The 21,506-nt window shown below is 43.2% G+C and overlaps 1 protein-coding gene and 1 long non-coding RNA gene across 51 annotated transcripts in view; one reads left to right on the forward strand and one right to left on the reverse strand.

Annotated features, from left to right (window-relative positions):
• The window catches only part of Adgrl2 (adhesion G protein-coupled receptor L2), a 432,681-nt gene that overhangs the window by 207,016 nt on the left and 204,159 nt on the right, over positions 1–21,506 (forward strand). The window contains exon 1 of one of the 50 annotated variants that reach the window (XM_045138257.1): positions 12,740–12,803. The exons of 46 other annotated variants lie outside the window; for them this stretch is intronic. The gene's annotated coding sequence lies outside the window, so the exon portion shown is untranslated. Of the gene's footprint in view, positions 1–12,739; positions 12,804–13,133; positions 13,158–13,708; positions 13,820–14,997; positions 15,115–21,506 lie in introns of those variants that run through there. 3 more of the 50 variants (XM_045138256.1, XM_045138255.1, XM_045138254.1) reach the window with 3 other exon arrangements.
• Positions 3,483–13,211, reverse strand: LOC123456014. The gene is made up of 4 exons (XR_006634277.1): positions 13,054–13,211; positions 12,737–12,797; positions 10,845–11,025; positions 3,483–4,358 (listed from the first exon to the last, which is right to left on the reverse strand). It is a non-coding gene; the product is annotated as an uncharacterized LOC123456014 (long non-coding RNA).

A 21,506-nucleotide genomic window follows, 5' to 3' on the forward strand; every position in this document is an offset into this window, starting at 1 on the left:
AGCTGTGTTAAGAGTTGGGTGCATAAAGTTCGGAGACAGTCTAAGCAGCTCTTGCCTGCTCTAGAGGAGGACGATAGGCCACCCCGTACAGTGTTGCTTAGGAAGTACTGGTCATCTGTGTTCATGGTAATGAGTCCCTACATCAAAAGAATCACACTTCACCAAAGAAGCAGGCAATGATATTGAATATGTTTTTTAAAAGATAAACTGGGAGCTGGAGAGTTGGCTTAGTAGTTAAGTGCTTGCCTGTGAAGCATAAGGACTCCAGTACAAGGCTCGATTCCCCAGGACCCACGTTAGCCAGATGCACAAGGGGGCACATGTGTCTGGAGTTCCTTTGCAGAGGCTGGAAGCCCTGGGGCACCCATTCTCTCTCTTTCCCTCTGCCTCTTTCTCTCTCTGTCTGTCACTCTCAAATAATTAAATAAAAATAAACAAAAAAATTTTTTTAAAGATAATCTTTTTAAGATACAACTATATTCTAGAAGCATTTTACACAAATTTTGTATTGTAAAACAAAAACATGGTGACACATGCCTTTAATCCCAGCACTAGGGAGGCAGATGTAGGAGGATCGTCATGAGTTGGAGGCCACCCTGAGATTACATAGTCAATTCCAGGTCAGCCTGGGCTAAAGTGAGACCCTACCTCGAAAAAAAATCTACAAATAATTAAATAATCATAAACAAACAACATTTAATGCAGACTATCTCCTTGCATGGTGATTTCTTTTTTAAAAAAGTTTTGTTTTGTTTGTTTTAAGTATTTTATATTTATTTATTTATTTGGCAGAGAAAGAGGGAGGGAGAGAGAAGGGTAGAGAGAGTGAGAGAATGGGCACACCAGGGCCTCCAGCCACTGCAAACAAACTCCAGATATGTGCGCCCCCTTGTACTTCTGGCTAATGTGGGTCCTGGGCAATCGAACCTGGGTCCTTTGGCTTTGCAGGCAAACACCTTAACCACTAAGCCATCCCTCCAGCCCTGTTTTGTTTGTCTTAAGATAAGGTTTCATAGCTCAAGCTGACCTCAGACTCTCTAAATAGCTCAGGTGACCTTGAATTCCTGATCCTTGCGCCGACACTTCTCAAGTGCTAGGATTATAAGCATGTACCACTACACCAGGTTTTTTTGTTTATGTTTTTAATGTTTAGTGACTGTGCATGTTTGTGGGATATAGCATGCCAGTTCATATATGCAATATATGATAATCTTAAAGTATATTTTCTTTTCTAATCATTATTTGCAATCTTATTACTCACTCAAGTAAGAACTGCATAGTAAAGCTAGATGTAATATTATTTATAATAAAAAGTAGAAAATTACCTAAATGTTTAGCGATACTAGAATGCTTACATTGTGATACTGTCAAATGGAAATATTTAAAAGTCACTAAAGCATTTTTATTAGTTTATTTACTCTTCAAGGTAACATTAATGAAACTTTTTAGTGATTTGGCAGGGCAGAGTTGGTTATAATGCCCCCTGGTTCCTGGTGGCAAGGCCTTGGACCTTGACAGAAGACTAATTCATATGAAGCAAGATGGAAGCAAGCTGCTTTTTAGCATAATAGAGACTTCAAAGATGCGTTGCCTTACAGAAAATCTCAAGTACCAGGGTAGAAAACAGCATCCTTGTGAAGTTTCATGGAAAGTTCTATGGATTCTAATTTCTGAGACTCCCTGGACATGTCTTCTCCAAGGGAGAACCAGCTGCCATTTCAGCTTTTCTGACCTCAGGAACACAAACACCTTGTCTTGCCTCCCTGTGCGATTTCCCACCTTCCCAACATGCACATGATCAAGGAAATAATTTATAGTAAATCTAACAAACTTCCTTTAGTTTTATTTCTCTTTACTGAAAAGAACACACACATACAAACATCCTTATTAAATTATTATTTTGGGGGCTGAAAAAATGGCTTAATGGTTAAGGTCCTTGCTTTCAAAGCCAAAGGGCCCAGGTTCAATTTCCCAAGACCTACATAAGCCAGATGCACAGGGTGGCGCATGCATCTGGAGTTTCTTTTCAGCGGCTAGAGGCCCTGGCAGGCCCATTCTCTCTCTCTCTCTGCCTCTGTCTAAAATAAGTAAAAATAAAAATATTTTTAAAATATTATTATTTTTGGAAAACATTCAAATTTTTATTGCAATCCCTAGCTTGTGGAAACTGACATATGGGTGACAAAAATGTTTCAATGATTTGACTTGGAAAATTTTAAGTGCATTTATTTCACTTGTTAATGAGTAAATGCATATGTATGTATATATTTATACATACTTGTAGCAAATAAGTGCAAGAATTTGAGGTTATTTAACTTCTGATATTTATATAAGCAAAAGCCATGGTACATGCGGACAGTAAAACCTTAGTACTGAATTGAATATTGTAATGGCATTTACAATGATAGGATTTTATTTAAAATTATTTATTTTTATTTTTATTTATTTATTTGAAAGAGAGACCAGGTGAGAAAGGGAGAGGCAGACAGAAAGAATGGGCATGCCAGGGCCTCCAGCCACTACAAACAAACTCCAGGTATATGCACCACCTTGTGCATCTGGCTTACTTATGTGAGTCCTGTAGAATCAAGCCTGGGTCCTTTGGCTTTTGCACACAAGCACCTTAATTGCTAAGTCATATCTCCAGCCTGGATTTTATTTTCTAAGAAGTTATTTATTTTGTGTGTGTGTGTGTTTGTCTTGGGGTATGCCAGGGCTTTTGGCTGCAGCTGCAATGCGATGCCTTTATGTGAATTGAACCCAGAACAGAAGGGCTTTACAAGCAAGTGCCTTTCACTGCTGAGCCATCTCCCCAGGCCCAGGATTATAATTCTCATTTATTCCATAAATAATTTCCATCATCCAAATGCAGCAATTGTGTGCTGAGGAAAAATACTGTCCTTCGAAACCTTCTGAGAATCGGGGCAGTATTTCAAAATTACCTCAGGATGATGGGCGCCTCCCATTCCATGGGATACTCCTGCCCGTGTTCTGCAAAGTTGGGAGCCCTGTCTATAAACTGTGGGCTACATGGTGAGGAAGTCACTAGTGCAGAGCCGGTTTAGCTCACGCAAGGGCCTGCGGGTTGCCTACAAGGATGCGGGCAAGACAGCCGGCCTCCGGCGCCCACGTTCCAGAAGGTAGCTTCAGGTATCTTTTTCAATGACTTCTAACTAAATACAGTCTTTTAAATCACTATCGTCTCTCCAGTGCCCACGGTTCTCCTTTGGTCGATCAGGGACGTTTTATAGTTGCGTTCACTTTCTGATGGCTTCTCCTGCCTCCTACGAAAGGTTGGAGCAGCGTAGTCAGGGTGGAGACAGCTCAGTGTTCCAGACAGGTTGATGAACATTTAGATGAGAGAGAGAGATCAGAGAAGATTGGTGCTCCCAAGTTCACAAACACCATATAAATGCAATCAGCTATTTTTACATGTAGAATTAATACCTCTTTATTAAATGAAAGCATAAAAGAATGTGAGAAGGATGTTCAACAAAATGGAAACAAAACCAGGAGGAACCCGTCCAAACTTAATATAACTGCAGAAGAACAGCATAAGAGAAGCAGTGCTGGATGGAGTTTCCAAAAAACAGGAGGCCAGCAGATCAAATACATATTTTTATGTTTGGCGTAGGGGAAACTTAAATGATAGCTAGTTTTACAGCACATTTAAAGACAAAATTGAAATTAATGGTTCATAAATTTATGTTATAACCTTGTACAACCTTGTTGGATTTAGGACAGTATTCAATTGTTTTCCTCTCTTTTTGTGACTACAATGTATCTTCAGAGGAGAGAAGAACGAGTTGGGAAAATCGTAGGACTCGTCCTTAGGGAAACGGGGCGTCGTTCAACCGTCCGAATGCTCGGAGAGGCTTAAGCCTGCTGACTGGATCCTTCTCTCTGGTTAGGGCCGTGCACTTGCTGACACATTTTGTTGGCATTCTTATCGCTTTTCCACGCTTCTGTGGCCTTTGTGTGCTTGCATGCCTGTGTCTCTGGGGAGCGGGCATGCTAAGCACCCTCCAGGGCACCTGTAGCAAGGGGCAGAGGTGGGTAGGCTTCCTGGTGTCTGCCCGGTCATTGCCTCGGTGATCCTTAAGCTGTGAAAATCACGTCAGCCCACCATGTCGGTGAAAATGCCAAAGCGGAAATGATTGTAGCATAGAATGTGCAAGTTGCTCTGACACGAAATCCCCATGTTCTGCCGATCGGAGTACAAATGGCCCTCCACCAGGGGTCCTGTGCAAACAGTGGGCCATCAGAGAACTCCTCAGTGGGAGCCACGCCGAGTGACGCGGGCATGTCAAGGACAATGCATCCTGAAGGCCATTTGGTATTTCCTCTGTGATATTGGGCTAGAAGACAAATATATACACACGGCAGATACATATACATGGGCATATATATTTTTTACAGAATTTAAATAATTCATTCAAATAAATTATTGAAATGATTTTAAAATTCCTTTGTCAAACAGATTAATGGAACCTTGTTATTCAAAAGATAAATCATTTTATATGAAGTGGCAAAGACTTCAAGGGCTAATAAAGGTTTTATGAGAGAGAAACTTTTAATGAATTAATACTTTTGCATGCTCTTATTTTCTGTGTTCACAGATATCTACATGGATGCTTATAATGCTATTTAGTTTAACATTTTCTGACTGATTTTTTAAGGAAACAGTATTCCCAATACTTAAAATGAAATATTTTTATAGATTTTATTCTTAAGTGATATAGAATTACCTACCACACAGTTAAAACTTTAAATCATAGTGCTGTCTGTAGTATTGTGCAATGAGAGTAAATGGACTAGTTTATTTTTCTATTTGGAATTTATATCAGTCCAATAATTATTTCTCATGGCAAATTTCATTCATGTCATTGTTCTGGGTTTGAATGCATCCATCAACCAAGTCACTCTGCTGTATGGATCTAAACCAATGATTACTTATGTTTTGATATAAAATTATAATGAATTCCTATTTGTACAACATGACCTTAAGACCCTGGGAAAAATTCTTAAGGATTTCTATGAGGCTCAGGGCACAATTTTCAGCTAAATTTTGGCATTGTTTCAATTTGAGACTCTACTGAAATTCAATTAGTTTATTTTCTAATTAAAAACAAGGAAATCATAGTAACAAAAATATATAATGTATGGCAGTCTTGTTTATTATAGAAACATCCATAAAGAAAGAAACATGTTCTAACTTTTCTCATTACCCCAAAGGGAATTGCATCTTTAATCACATGAAGCACAAGTGTTTTCTAATTTTGTTTAAAGTGTTTCAGTTCTTACAGAAACCAGATCAGGTTATTATAAATCTAGAGCAAATTAGAATCACTGGCCTCTGCTCAGCTCTATGTACGGGTTCTATGTATATCATAAATTTAATGGCATATTAATATACACATCTGTTTCAGTTTTGTAGAAGCTAATAATCTAACGACAGAGTATTTAAATACTTCTTTCATTAACTGGGGAATCTAGGTAAAGCTCAATGTGCCTCAGTTATAAGGTATAATAAACCAAACATAAATATATTTGTTCATTTTAGGGAGAGTCTCACTCTAGGCCAGGCTCACCTGGATCTCACTCTGTAAACCCAGGCTGACCTCAAACTCACAGAGATCCCCCTGCCTCTGCCTCCCAAGTGCTGGGATTAAAGGCGTGTGCCACTACGCCTTGCCAAGGTATAATATTTTATCTTCAATTTTCTGAAAAATCTATACATTTAACCACATTAGATTTAAAATGGTCAACCTATCTTTTCTCAAATACATGAATTTTTGATTTTCATTTAAGTCTTTCAAACTTGCATTTTCTTGCTGAGTAGCAAAGGACTTTTACTTTACACTTTCCTATGTATCTAAAATGTATGAACACTGCGTTTCAATGGACTGTATTGTGTACTTTTTGCTGAAACCTTTTCCCTAAACACAATTGCCTTGTTCAGTTTTGTTGTAAACTGACTTCCTATAAGATGCACTGTTGATATGCTTTCTGATGTGAGCTGGATAAGAGTGATAAAATAAAGCTTAAAAATAATAAAAATAAAATAAAATAGTCAGCCTAGTATCTGCTTTTCACATTATACAATTTCTTCCTGTATAGAAACATTCAGTTAAAAAACTGCCAGCATTATCATCTCAAATGTATACATACATGTGATAGCTTGCTTTGCATATGTATATATACAAAATATAAAAAATAATTTTAACAATAGAGCATTAGAGAGAAGGTAAATATTGGGCAATCATATGAAAATGTCAAAATTCAGTCTTCCAGATATCTTTCAGATTGTTTATTTGATTATACATCAACTTATTTTTAAATGATAAATGATATTCTCTTTGTGATTCATATAATTAGAAAATAATTGACATTCTTGGGTCTGTCAAATGTTTGTTTTATAGCCTGTATTTGTACTCAACTTTTCTTCTGATTTTATTTTAAGAAAGTGCATTTTTTCCCTCATTGCTTACAACACGTTTTTCTTTCAGAAATGCCACTTCACATAAAACAAGATCCCAATGTCAAAACAAATTTTTGTGTTTCAATTATCATTAGATAACAAGCAGGAAATTAGTTTGTCATACAATGGATCCAATATTGTGTGAACAACTTAAAAATCTATGGTTTGTATTGGGGCCATTAATTCAAGGAATGAGGACACAATACTAATTATGTTGGTTCATAATTACACCCCTATACTGAAGGGGGACACTCTTCTGGAGCGCGAGTCATCCTCATTAGAACCGTGGTAGTTCTGTTAGCAAGAGAGAGGCAGGCGGGACAGTTGACTCAAGGGTGGGGAAATCCGGGCAGCACGCTTCTCTCACAGAGCAGTGAGCAGACCCGCGCCCGGCAACGATGCCACTGCACCCTCTTAAGGGACAGGGACAGGACAGCTTGGTTTTGTGACTTGATTTTTGACTTAAAAAAATCTTATCCACTTTTAATTAATTATCACTGAAGAAACCCATGCCATTCCCCAATCATTTCAGTACTCTTGGGGTAAAAATGATATTGTAATAAGATTCTAAATTTGAATGTTAATGTTAGATTAAAACATAATCTATTCCAATGTACTTTTGCTTATCACAAAAGCATGTGCCTATGACATCATTGTTTGGCCTAGGATCTAAGTGACTGATTTCAACGTGACCTTAAGAATGCATCCTAAACAGCTGCAATGGGAAGGCAACTCAATTATAAATATTTAAATTTTTCTGGACAATAAGATGAAACCTTCCATGATCTTATCAAGAAACTCTGTGATGAGTTGCAAATTTAAAAGATAGTTTTTTACTTTGTAAATTGAGATTTTAATTCCCACATCCTCAAATTTATTTTTACCAAAACATGCACAACAAGTAAACACCTTTAAAAATCAAGCAACAGTTGAAAGTGATTAGGTAATACGAACGACTCTCTGGATTTACACACAGCATCCGCCAAGCATGGTGATGCGTGCCTGTAGTCCCAGCACTTATGAAGTGGAGGCAGGAAGATCACAAGTTCAAGGTCATCCTCTGTTACATCAAGAGTCAGAGGCCAGACAAGAAATACTGCCTCAAAAATAAAAAGGAAGCCAGGCGTGGTGGTGCATGCCTTTAATCCCAGCACTTGGGAGGCAGAGTTAGGAGGATCGCTGTGAGTTCGAGGCCACCCTGAGACTACATAGTTAATTCCAGGTCAGCCATGACCAGAATGAGACCCTACATCGAAAAACCAAAAACTTGAAAATAAAAATTTTAAATAAATAAAAAGGAAATCAGGGGCAGAGAAGGAGGCTCAGTGGTTAAAGGTGCTTGCTTGCAAAGCTTGCCTGTCAGTCCTGGTTCAATTCCCAAGCTACCCACACAGGCTATATCCAAGTATGAGTGGGGCAAGCGTCAGGTGTTTATTTGCACTAGCAAGAGATCCTGGAACACCCATATACACACCCACCTACAAATAAATAAATAAAATTTAAAAATCAGCAAAGCCATAGTCGTATTAATAAGAAAACAAAGTTATAGGAAATGTTAGTGACCACTGACTTAAGTAATCGTAGGATCCAAAGCCAGGGCCAACCGTCTCTCACACGCAAGTTAAACCATATAGTATTTTCAAAATGAAACCTGTACTTAAAAATACTAAGGCTGTTTATTGCAGTTACCATTTTAGGCTGGGTAACCAATCATGGGGACTTGATTTGAACATGAAAGCATTGGCAGTATGATAGAATTGTGTCTTGGATTCTAGAGTGCGGAGGGTATTTAGGAGTTTGTTTTCTGATTCTTGGAGCATTTTGAAGGCTTTGGCTCACTGCAGTGAGCTATGAGAGGAATGTCCCAGAGCACTGGAGATACAGCGCGGAGAGTCTATGGGCGCGTTCTGCTGGCTTAGGCCATTTCTACCGTGGCCCTCTCGGCTTTCGTCCCGGGCCCCAGTGAAGCCGGCGTGTTGCTTGCTCAAGAATGACGCGTTCACACAAAGCCCTGTGTTTTAAGCTACTCTTAGCTAAACTTCCACAATTTTAAAGAAACTTGAACGATATTTCGTTGTCATGGTTGGGAGTAGTGTAGGCTTGCCTGCACTCAGGGAGGTGGAGAGGGAGCTTTTCAAGGCACACACGCTTACAAAGAAAGAAAAAAAATGTTCTGAGTATATGTCACGAATAAAATTAAAACTGTAAGCTTCGATAAGCCATTTTTGTGTTAAAAAAAAAGTGTTCTTTACTTGGTTTGACAGAAACATTGACAGAGGCAGTCTATTCGACCCAATTAGAGAAAATCCTCAAGGTGCTGGGATTAACAAGAGCAATGGGGGTAATCTATGGAAGGGACGATTCGGAGTGTGTGGCGCTCGGCATGGCAACCACGATGAGGGATATCGTCTTTGATTTACTTGTTTTTGAGTGTCATAATTGTAATGGTATAAAATTTTATTATCCTTTACAGATATTTATACATATTTAAACACTTGAAGTATACAGGAAAAACAAAAAAAAACAAAAAACACCTGAGCCCAGCGTGGTGGCACAGGGAGGCAGAGGAAGGAGGATCACCATGAGTTCGAGGCCACCCTGAGACTACAGAGTGAATTCCAGGTCAGCTTGGGCTAGAGTGAGAACCTACTTCAAAAAACCAAAACCAAACCAAACCAAACCAAAACAAAAAAGACAAAAACAAAAACAAAAAAACTCATGCAGCCAGTTTTGCCAGTGTCTATCTTTAAAAAATATTAATTATAAAATGATGTGCATTAAAATATATGTGGCCCTATCTTCTCCACAGTATCATTAAGCACAGCACACCATAATCATATTTACATTATGCTTTAAAGTAGCCTCGTTTTCAAGACTGCATCTCTACCTTTTGGGTAGGGTTTGGTCTTCTTGAACAAAATTTACTCCGCCTGTAAAGCCGGGGGAATAATTAAAAACTTACTGGCTTCGCCAAATGCTTTCATCTGCTTCTGCTCTCATGGAAAACGAGTTTTGATTTCTTTTCGGCCTACACGCATGGCAAAGCAAAAGTGAAAAATAAAACCAGCCACCTCCAGCTAGTTCTGGTGCAGTCTGGGGGTCACACACTGCTTTGGTCTGCTCTAGACGTGGGGCAGTGGGTTTTCTAGAGCAGGGAAACCCAGGTTCTGCAGCAAGCCTTGACTAATATGATGAGGAGAAGGGGCCAGAGCCCAAGTTCAACTTGGGATAGCATCTGTTACATTTCATTTGTTTCTGAAGTAGAATGTGAAGTTGTTTCACATGTTTTTTTTGTCTCCCCCATTTTTAAGAAATATTCACAGACAAATATATACTCTCCACAATAGACCCTGCCACCTCTCCTAGCTAGTGTTCCACGTGTGTGCTGATCAGCTTCATGACAAACGTGGGCGGGTATCTTCTGCCCTGCACCCTGTATAGCCCCTTTTACAGTTGGGTTGTCTACATCCAAGGTCACCAGAGTGGGACAATGGAGAAGCTGTGTTCTTGTTATTACACTACTATTATTTATTTATTTGTGTGTGTGTACATGTGTGTGCAGGCCAGGGCCTCCTACCAATGCAAACAAACAAATGCCAGACACTTACCCCACTTTTCTGGGTTTATCTTACACAGCAGGCTTGGGAACTGAACCAGGACATGTAGACTTTACAAGCAGGCAGGTGCCTTTAACCACTGACCCATCTTCCCCACCCCTGACTTGGTTTTATTGGCTTACACTAATTTGCAACTGGTCCATGTTCATATTTCGTAAAATTCCTTATCTTGTTCTCTAACCCATTATTAGTCACACTGGTATTTTGACAGGTATCTGAGTACTTCCCTATAAACAAAGATATAGAGATAGTAAATAGATTTGAAAAATTAGCATAATTTCTGTATCAGAAATAGGTGAACTCATTGTATAAAAGAATCTTTAATTTCTTAAAGTTGCTTAAATTAAAAACATGCGTTTCTACAGTTGGAAAAAACATGTATGGTTAAAATGTTTGAAGTCCATCAATCTCACTAACCACATGAGCTAATGAGTTCCTTCTGCTTTCTTTGAATGAAATCACCATGAGTGGTTAGATGTTGATTTAACATAAAACAAATGGAAATGGGTGTTTCCCAGGTCCTTCGTAGGATTTATTTTTTAAAAACAATTAGCAAGTATTATGACTAAGTCAATGATTTTGCCATACCTTAAATGACAATGCAGCCTGAGTGGTTCTAAGCAGTGCACGCCGAACACATCCCAAGGGCCTTGACGTTGCTCACATCTGCAGACTTTATTAGGCAGGCCAGTTCAATCCCACCCTGCACCACAACACCTGTATTGTTATAAATTACTACATCTTACATTGTCCTAAAGTGTCAGGCAAGTTATGTGCTGTGGATGTGGAGATACTCCGTGGAGGATGCCATGAACTGTCCCTTGGCAATGGCAGGTTTGTGGTTCACAGCTTAATGTAGACAGACGGTCACTTCAAGTTGACCTCTCTGTGGGTTGTTCTTCGTGGGTAAGACAAAGAACCTTGAATCTTTTGTTGTAAAAAGAGAAAAGTAAGAATTAAACATTCTTTCATTGTAAAAACACTTTAGAGAGGGAAAACTTCTAGATGTAATTTTAAAAAAAGCAAGCTTATATTCTTGGGAAAAGTGTTCAGTCCTTGCAGCTCTAGAAAATGTGTAACTTATTGCATGCAGATTTGTAAGTCATAGGCATCATTTTCTACTACATTTTCCCTTTCAGGGCCTATGTGTTCATATGTGTGTGTGATGTAGCATAGTTAGGGACATGGGAGAGAGTGACTCATTTTATGTCCTGGGCATCAAAGAATGTCAGTCCTATAAAATGTGGACAGTGGGTTCTTAGATTCTTTCTGTGAGAGTTAAATAAATAAGTAAATGAGCCAACATATGGCCAGCTTAATTCAGGCAAAAATGTCTATTGATTACTTACTAAGCTCACTAAATAAAAACTTCAGCCCAAGTTTTGCTTCCCAAAAGAAAATAGGATTAGACTGATGTCTGCACTCATGGGGTTTCTTGTGAGTCATGCCCGGATGAATGAAAACCTTCAAAGATGAACAAAAGGAAGGACTGGCATTTTGTTTTTTTGGTAAATGCAAATTATTAGTTGTCTGACACCCTTTGTTTTGCAATCCCAAATAAAATAACCTTAAATTCTAAAGGAGTCTGGGATATAAATGATTTTTGAGGTGTGAGAATTGTCATCATGCCTTCTTTATAGTACGTTAAGTCATTTTCTGGGTCGTATATACAGCTTTCGGCTGGTGTGAAAGCTCAGCCACATTGTAAGGTTTCAACCCAACTGTGCCTGAGGACGTGTGTGTGTGTGTGTGTGTGTGTGTGTGTGTGTCTATCTCCAGTCTAGTTCATACCCTGCATGGGTGATATGTGAATTGTGCTATCTAAGAAATTCCAAACTGAAGAGTGCCTGTGGTTAGAGTGGTCAAAGTTGTTCAGTTGTTTTTATCTTTTTATCCTTTTATCTTTGGAAATAGTGAAAATATTAAGGCCAACCCATCAGGAAGAAGCAATGGGATTATCAAAGATTTTTCTTTTAACTTGAGCATGGTAGTGAATTGACCAAACACATCCCTTTTGGATGGAGGCACGTTTAACTTAAGATTTGCTACACGTCAAGAACAAACTGGCCCAGGGTTTGAATGTCTTTGGCACTGCAAATGTCTGGCTCAGTGACAAAACGCTACCAGGTATTATTCAGAATCTTGGTGTTTTAGAGCACTCTCTTGACGTTTTAATAACATTCTTTGGAATGATTTCTCCAAGTACTACGACGGCAACATATCCGCGGTAACAAAAAAATAAAAAAAAAAATGTCCTCCCTGGGAGCCAAGGAAGCTCAAGTTTCTTCTTATTTTCTGTAGGTTTGAAACCCGGGGAAATTAGTTTCTCTCCAAAAACCAAGGCAAGTGGTTGCATTCATTAGTATACTCACTGGTTTACAAATGCATCGGGACACTAAAGTTCAGAAATCTTGTGATTAGAAGAAAAGAAAATCCAGATTTGACACCCCCCCACCCCCGGGTAGAGAACCCTGAAGGGGCCTTTTGCACGTTCTCTCGCCCGAAGTGCCCCGGCGCGGGCTCCGCGCGCAGCTGGGCCGTGTCGTTCACTGACGCAGCGCACAGGCAGGGGCGCGGAAGTGCGATCCGAGGGCCGAGCACAGCGGCGTCAATGCGAGGAAACGGCGGGGAAACAGACCTAAGAGCCTGGAGAATAACTTGCAAGGAGCTCGTCTGCTCGTCTCCTTCCGTTGCATATCCTGGTGGTGAGTTTAATCAAAAACAAACAGAACGCTCTTGTGAAATATAGTCAATAAAGTCAAAGTTGAGCTAGCACTAAGTAACTACAAAGAAGAAAAAAAAAAAAAACTCATCGCAATTTACAAAAAAAAAAAAAATGTAACTTTCATTAAGGAACGCGCCGGAAATCTCAGGTATCAAAGACGCATTAACCCTGGAGCGTCCCCTGCGCGCCGCAGCCGGACGGACGGAGGGCGGCCGCGGCGGCGAACAGACCTCCTTTCTCCTCCCGGCAGTCACACAAAAGGAGGGCTGCGGAAACTCAAAGTTTCGGGGCCTCCGGCTCGGGGCGCGCACAGCCAAGAAAACCTGGAGACGGGGTGGGTAAAAAAAAGACACGTCCTGGGCGCCTGGCCCCAGTCCAGGCAAGGAGAAAGGAGGGAAGAGAGGGAGTGGGGGACCCCTTTCCCCCTCACCCCAGTCTCCAGCCAGACCCCGGATCCCCTCCTCCCCCACGCCCAGGGTAGGGTGGTGCGATCCGATCTCCCGATCCCCTTTACCCAGATCCCGAAATAAAAAAAAAAAAAGAAAGAAAGAGAGAGAGAGGAAAAAAAAAAAAAAAAAACAATCAATGCCTGGAAAGTGCGTGTGTGTGCCCGGGATGCCCGGCGTGCCCAGGCGGAGCGCGCGGAGCCGCCACCGAGCAGTGAGTGGAGTTTGGGGGCGGGGGGTGGGGTGAGGTTGGGGTGGAGGCTGAATGCGGAACCCCTGGACCTGGAAGAGGCCAGAGTAGAGAAGGTGGGGGGGGGGACGCGAGCCGACGGCGAGGGGAGGGGAGGGGAGGGGAGGGGCGCGAGCCGGCGCAGGCCGCCTCGGGGGCGCGTTCCGCGGCCGTGCGCGCGCGTCCCTCGCCGCCACCGCCACCGCCGCCCGGAGAGCCCTGCGGCCGCCCCAGCGGCCGAACCCCGGGGACGACCCGTCCTGGGGGGGGTGGGGGGCGGCTGCTCGGCCACCGCCACGGTCCTCCGAACGGCTCGATCCCGTAAGTGTCCCCTTCGCTCCTCCTCCTCCTCCTTCTCTTCTTTCCCCGCGCTCGGGCGCCCCGCCGCCGCAGCTGCTCAAATGGAGTGGAAAATGGCCATTGGGCGCCAATGAGTTCTAGATTATGTCTCCGCGTTTTGGACTTCGCTGCCTAATCTTCCCTGCACTTCGCCTGGGCCCCTTGGCTGGGGAGGTCGGGAGGCCGTGATGGATCCTCGGCCGGGGCTGTCCGGGCTCATATGTTTATATGATTAACAAAGTGGGGAGGAGGAGGGGGTGGGAGGTGGGGACTTAGGGGAGAGAGGAGGAGGAGGAGGGAGAGGAGGAGGAGGGAGAGGAGGAGGCTGGAGGTGACTCCAGTTCAGACCTCGCGGCGAGTCCGTGTCAGGACTTCGCGCTCCCCGGCTCGCTCCTCCGCTCGCTCGCCACTCTCCGGTTCTCACTCTGCGCTCGCACACTCACACACGCGCACACACGCGCGCACACACGCGCACACACACCGCCGAGGTGCCCGAGCGAGCGCCATCCGGAGCTTACCGGAGAATTCTTGGCGATTGTTGCAGGGCAGCCTCCCTCCGCGGCTGGGCGCGTCGCGTGGCTCTTCCCTGATCCTCCCCACCTTCTTCCCCGAAGCTGATCGACTCCTCTGTGGAGTCACCCCGCCTGGAGCCGCTCGGACCTGTGAGCCAGGGCCCCGCGGACGAGTCCCGAGCTCCGAGGCCGCCGGGTCGCTTGCCGGGGATGCTAGTCGGGCGAGCGCGCGGCCCGTGCGCTCTGGGGCTTCGCTCGATTGACTGAGTTGGCCTCGTGTCCCCCGGGCATCTACCCACGGGGCTCCCCCAAGTCTGCGCACCTCCGCCAGCTTCTCGATAGCCTTCATCGCCCTCCTTCGCTCTCATCCCCGCATTTTTTTCCCCCTTTCCTTCTTACTCTTTTTATTTTGCTCCGGAGGGAGCGTGCGGTCTGGGGGTGCGCGCGCGTTGCGCAGGCAAAGCCCCGTGTCGCCGAACGGCGTGGGAGAAACTGCGGGAAAATGTTGACTTAACCCCAGCTAGCCGCCCGGCCGCTGGCTGCTAGGCTGGACGCGGCGGCGACGGCGGCGATTTGAGCCGGGAGGAGGATTGGAGGACCGGGAGGAAGAGGAGGAGGACGAGGCGCCGAGAGCCGTGGCGCTGCCTCCCCGTGCGCACTCGGCAGCCCGAGCCCACGCGCCGCTGCCCTCTGGTCGCGGGTCCCCCGCGCGGCCCCCTCGGCGCCAGAAGGCCCTTCCTCAGTGGGGCGCGCTCGCAGATCGAGGTAAGAGCTGCTGGAGCGAGCAATGTGCCTCCCCGGGGCCCGGCTCCGGAGACCTGTTTGCTGGGCGCCTGGCGATGGGGTTGGAGGCTGGAGGCGAATGGAACCGCGCCGTAGTTTGGGGGTACGGCTGTGGGTGAGGGGTTCCACTGGGCCCGGGGACAGTCCCCCGCGCACTCCAGGCACGTCCCCTCCCTTCCCCGCGGAAATCGATCTGCATAACTCTGTGAGGTATTGTCATGCTTCTCCGGGAGCGGGCTGACTGCTGGGGACCGGGAGGGTGAAGATGGTGGGGTGTGTGTGTGTGGGGCGCTGCCAGGTTGCAGGGCAAATCTTTCCAAACCTTGCTTTTTTTTTTTTTTTTTTGATTTCTTAAAAACTAGGGCTTCAGGAAGGTGCCCTTGTTCCTTACGCAGCGGGGCTGGGGAGGGCGTAGTGGAGTACCCTCCGCTCAGGGTTTGGGGGAGTCCCCCAGCGAGGCAGGGACCGCGGTGTCCCTGGACGTCGCCGGTAGCGTGTTGTTGAGGAGACCCGGGAGGAAGGTTCGGATGAGTTGTGGCACGCTTCGTTCCTTGGCGGTGGTTAGGCGGTGTGGAGGGGCGAGGATGGCAGCCAAACACAGCCAGATGTGGCCGCGCCGGCGCTGGGGCTGGCAACGATTAGGGGCGACGGGCTGCCTCTGCTCCGGGAGACGGGCGGGTGGCGGGAGGGCGCGGGCGCGCGGGGACCCGGCCGGGCACCGGCTGGGGCCGGCCAGCTCCGGGACCCGCAGTGAGAGGGCAGCAGCGGGCCGCGCTGGGCCTGCGGGAGAAGTTAAGGGGCGTGGGCTCCTGGATGCCTTCGGGGTAGGGAGCCTGTTTGGTCGGGTGGGAGGGCTGGTTTGGGAGCCCAGGGGAGGAACGGGCGTGGGGGAGCGGCGCCAGACTACGGGAGTCCCTCCGGGTCACCGGCGTGGGCTCCTGCCCGGGCGACCCTCTGGCAGAGGGAAGGAGACGGGCCACAGGGCCGGGCCGGTCCTGACTTTGGAGGCGCGTTTGCAGACCCCTTCGCCTGGGACCTGCAAAGTTTGCTCCCTCCGCCGAACTCCTGCCGGTTGTGGGCTGCTGGATATCCCCCGGAGGTCGGGCGCGGGGGCGCAGTGTCCCGATGCCCGAGGTTGGGATGGATCGAGTGTCCTGGAGGTGGTTTCTGGAAGTCGGTCCCGTCTGTCTGCTACACGCGGGATTGGGGTCCTCCCCTTTCCTCCTCTCAAGCCCCTTCCTGGGCCTTCACACTCGCTTCTTCGGATGCCGATGGCGCGGTCTCGGCTTCAGATGCAGTTCCTTGCCCGGTGTCCTTAGCAGCTTCCCCGGGGCAGCCCCGGAGCATCCGAGCCGCAGCCTCCAGCCAGATGGTTCCCGTTACCGAGGCCAGCTTCGCAGGCCCTCCCTCCTCCCACCTCCCACCTCCCCCCCCCCCACGCTGCTCTTTTTTTTCCCCTTCATTTTTTTTCCTGCAGCATTTTTTTACGCGCTGGGTGCCTCTGCTCGCCCGCGTTCCAGAGGTTGGATTTCAGAGTAGCTGTTTCATTCATTTCCCACTCCAGCCCCATCCGAATGGACGCAGCTCACCTCGAGCTCCTCAGTGAAGAAAAGGCACGCCCGCTTGGTAAATAATTACCTGTTGGGATATCGTTTGCTAAAGCAGAATCGATCTTGGGCAAACCTTAAAAGATTGGCACTACCAAGCCACAACAGGAAAGTAGAAGTTTTTTTTTTTAATTTAAATTTTATAATAATAATTATTTTTTACTGGCCTCCACAGCCCCAACTTGGATAGTTAAGTTAGGAAGGCAACTTTGGGAGTTTAAATTTAGTATTCTTCTTAATCATGCTTAGCAGGTAGCCTTAGGAACCCTTAAAAAAACATAAAGATGGACTTAAGTTCAGATGTGTTGCAACTTTCTGTTTTTCCCTCCTTCCACCCTCCAGTAAGTCGGTGGGTTATAGAATCGTGCAAAACAAACGTTCAGTTGTTGGGACTCTTCAGACATACCCTTTCTTCTCTTTTGTTGCTGGCCTCTAAAAGAGGTGCCTTTTTCTCGTCATTCTGCACAAATTGTTTGAATTAATGCAAGTGTGAATTCTTACCGTTTGAAGGGGACGATTAGCATATCAAAGGTTTCTGAGCTCCGGCTCGATTGAGAAAACTTCAGCCTGTCTTCCATTTGCTTGCCAGCCCAGGCCCAAAGGGCGAGAATTGTAAAGGGAGGTGGATTCAGGCAGTGTTTCTGAACTTTCTACTGTTGTGTAATTATGTGAGCCAAAAACATTGTCTGTTGCTTGGAAATCCTTGCAAATGGCAAGACAATGATTTTCCATTGATAAATGGTTGTCCCCAGAAAAAAAAAAGAGAGTGACGTATTTGTTATACCATCATCACTGTTGCTTGTCTTTTGGGGCTGCCTTTACTGGGGGAGTGAGGAAGCCTTCCCGGCTAGTTGAGTGGTGCTTACACTTTATTATATTAGTAAAATTAGAAAGGCTTTTAATTAGTCTTAGAAAACAATAGGGATTTTGTGATGAGACGACCCTCATTGATATACACAAGCAACTTTTTAATATCCTTGAAAAAAGGGGGAAAACTCAGTGGAAGATTTTGAAAATTAAAAAGTCCATGTGGACTTTATTAACACAAGTTCTATTACAAGTAGAAGCTTAGAAAATGTTTCTCCAGTGATAGGACCCAACACCGCAGGAACTCTGTTTAAATAGAGAGAACTCTGTTTAGACGCAGAGTTCTGGTGATGTTTTTTTTTTTTTTTCATTGTGTGAAACAGTACATTCATTTATTTGGCTTAAAGTTGGTTTTCAAGAAAAAAAAATTCAGTTTATTTGCTTTTGTTTTTTGACATCTGTAGAGAGCTGTGTTGTCTGAAATAGCTCAGTGTACAGAGGGAAAAAAAAGAAGTAAGAAATAATATGTGGGTCATTGGGGTCAGTTTATGAAGAGCAGAGTGGTCAGGGGAGAACTTTTCTTACAACTTCGGGGAAAATTACTTTTATTTATTTCACTCAAGATTTTACAAGAGTTGGTTTTAAGATGAGAAGGGCTTTTGGGAAAGGCTAGGCTTGTCAGGTTGCCCTTTCTATCGTTTTACCTGCGATGGTTGAGGGGTGCAGATTGACTATTCTTTTTTGAGGCAGGGTTATTTTTGCTGCTCAGACATCTTGCTTTTATTTGAATTTTGGAAATGAATTCTAATGTAACAGTTTGAGAAGGAGAAAACTCATTGTTAATTGCCTAAAATTTTTAGCCTATTGTTTAATGAGGGTGATAATTGTTTTCAGACTAAGATGAGGTTTTGCTTTTCCTTTTAATGTCATTCCAGTGGAGATCATCACCCTGAAATCATTTCGTGATAGAGTTTACTTATTGCTTCTGCCCCCTTGTCACAGAAGTGCCACAGAGGTTTCCAAAACGCCCTTCCTGGTGTGACTGCTGCCACTGCACTTAAATCTCTGTTCACCAGTGTGCACTGAGCGCAGTTGTCACGGGAGGAAAACACGCCATCCTTTAGGAAGATCAGTGAAAGTCTGAAAATTGTCTCGAAAACATCGTTGTTCATTCAGCAAATCTCTAAAGTTGTAAAATATGATGAAAAGATTTTTTTTTTCAGTATTGAGATGATAAAATTGGGCTGCTTATAGAAAAATTAGTGTATTATAGGAGCTTGTCAGCGGCCAGTTTCAATCACTAGGTCACTGTGTTGGCAACAGAAAACGAATTTAGCAATACAGATCACTCCAGGAGCAGGAAGTTAGGGAATTCAGGCTCTTGAATCATGTGGGGTAGAACAAACCAATTACTTCAAGTTTTGACTTGAGAATTTCCAATAAATAATATTTTCCAAGCTGTTCGCTCTCTGCTTTATTAGTGGACTCACATCAAAGCAGAAAACAAAACTTCCAAATGTTATAAAAACCAACATAAATACACAGATCTCCCATGCAGGACTCCAAGTCTTCATTTAAGACAAGCACTTGGGGTTTTTATTGCTTCAATTTACACAATCCGCAGAAACGTTAGCGCCAGCCAGGTTCTTTCTGGGTGCTTCCTTTCTTTACATGTGCAAGAGGGGAGCTTTAAAGCCTAGGCTTCCTTAGGGTTAGGTCTTTTATTTGACCATGTCTGAAGCTTTCTGTGTTTTCTTAAAAATTTTAAAGTAGTATTTTCATGTCGTAATATGGGAGTGTATGGACTGAAAATGAGAGTCCTAAAAGTCAGTACAGTTAGAAACGTGCAAATCAGAGTGGTAAAAATATTTTCTATCAAAATATTTATTTGACCTAACTTTTGTGAATAAATGTTTACATGAAAGTTTATTAACACATATAACGTAGATTAAAGACAGGATTACAATTTAATGCATGGGCCCAACAGCCTGGTATCTGTCTGAGAACTCTTGTTTTCATTTGAACAAAAACCCGTGCCAATTACTGATAATTGAGAACATAGACTAGGATTTGCTTGGGTAAGAGATGACATTCGGTTTTCAGAATGGAAGAATTTGGCATCTCAGCAAATGTTGGTTTCATGAAGAGTTCTTTCAAAGACACAAGACCATTTCCTCTTGATTCATTAGATCTGATTTTGAATTTTAAGGGCATGATGCTCATTTCACACCTGCTTGATTCCTGCAGAAAAGACTCTTGTAAAACAAAAGTCGAATTATTTTCAAGATAATATGTGTTGCTGATGAAGTGCTTATTTAGAAGAAAACAGTTCACAAGATTACTTGCGAGTGAGCCTATCTAAGAACACTGCAAATTGGAGATCTCCACAAAGTGCTAAAAATAGCAACTTTGGCTAGCAGATGAGAAAATGACTTGAAATCCTGGGGAGGTCACATCAGTTCTTGTGGTTTCAATATTAGTTCATATTGCCTAAATCGGTAGCTGTTTTGAAACAATTTATCAAAAAAAGAAGATAGATTAAAACCATAGGTTGATTAGCTTCTCTGTTACCTAACACTAATTCTATAGACACACCCAAGATGTCATCCCTGCAAATAGGTCATGATTAAAGGGTTTGAGAAGTATTTAATTGTGTAGACTACTATAATTAGAGAGATGATATCGGAACAATACATGAGGCTGTTCTCCAAAATCTTTCATTTGAAGATGCTCTCAAAGATTGGTCAAGTAGTGACTGACTTTCTTAGTGCCTGAAAAAGCTCAATGAAATGGTTTAACAGAGATAGTTAATTACTCAAATTAGGTACTGTGATATCTTGACCTAATGTGATCACTCTTAGAAGAATAACTAGGTATCTATCCTAACTAAATTTTGTACAGGACTTTAATTTGGCATTTTGATTCTAGTTTAAAATTTTTTTTTTCCCCAAAAAAGTAGATGCAATGAGCTGTAGACATTTTAAATTTAATTTTGATGCAAGTAGTTATTTTGAAGGCAAGTTATGGTATTATAAGAAAAGTAAGGTCCAATCAGTTTTGAAAGTAGTTATTCAAAAAAATATACATATATATTTGGGTCATTCATTCGATGGCCTAAATATAGGCCATAATCTGTAGATACCTTCAAATAAGTTCTTCGCCAACGTCTTTGGGAAATATTTTTAAACAAAAGAATCCTTCTCATTTTGGTAAATAAATATTGAAAAATGAAAAAGGGTTGAAGGAAGGACCCCAGCTTAGCAAGGTGCCAGCAAGTGTGGGTCACGGTGAGCAGCTTTTGTTGAGTTCGAGAGCACAGAGCCAGCTTCAGTACAATTTCTTTAATTACAACAAAAATCTACCTTTTATAAAGTCATACTGTTTGTCTTCATAGAGGATTTGATGCATTGTGCAGTGGTTAGTAAAATCCCATCACAGTTGTATAAAATTGTTCAATTACCAGAATGACTAAAAGAAAAAAAAAAATCAATTTAGGTTGAAAAGCAACAGAAATTAGATTACCTTGGTTAGTAAGAACTTGCTAACAGTGTTGAAATCTCTTAATGATATCCAAAAATCACTGTATTTCATAGTGTGTGGATGCTGGCACCTGTTTCCATATGCACACATTTACTAACTTGGTGAATTTCTTGTGATCTTTTTAAAATTTTTTTCTTTTTGGTTGAAGTTGCTGCTAGAAATCATTTTCACGTATGCTCTCATTTGTTTTAGTGGTTGCTTTTCTGAATTTGTGTAGATTGAAATCATTTGATATTTCAGATTAATGTCATGAAATGTTAGATGAAATTGTATGACTATCCACAAAAATTCATCCTATCAGAAGAAATAGCCAGCTATTCAGAAAAAGAGACATATTTTAAACAAGTTTTCTTTTTTTAACCACTGAAGCTAGAGTTACACGGTTTCATAACTGTTAAGTTCCTAGAGCCGCTCAGTGGC

This window comes from Jaculus jaculus, chromosome 19 (genome assembly GCF_020740685.1).
Source record: "Jaculus jaculus isolate mJacJac1 chromosome 19, mJacJac1.mat.Y.cur, whole genome shotgun sequence".
NCBI classification, from domain to species: domain Eukaryota; kingdom Metazoa; phylum Chordata; class Mammalia; order Rodentia; family Dipodidae; genus Jaculus; species Jaculus jaculus.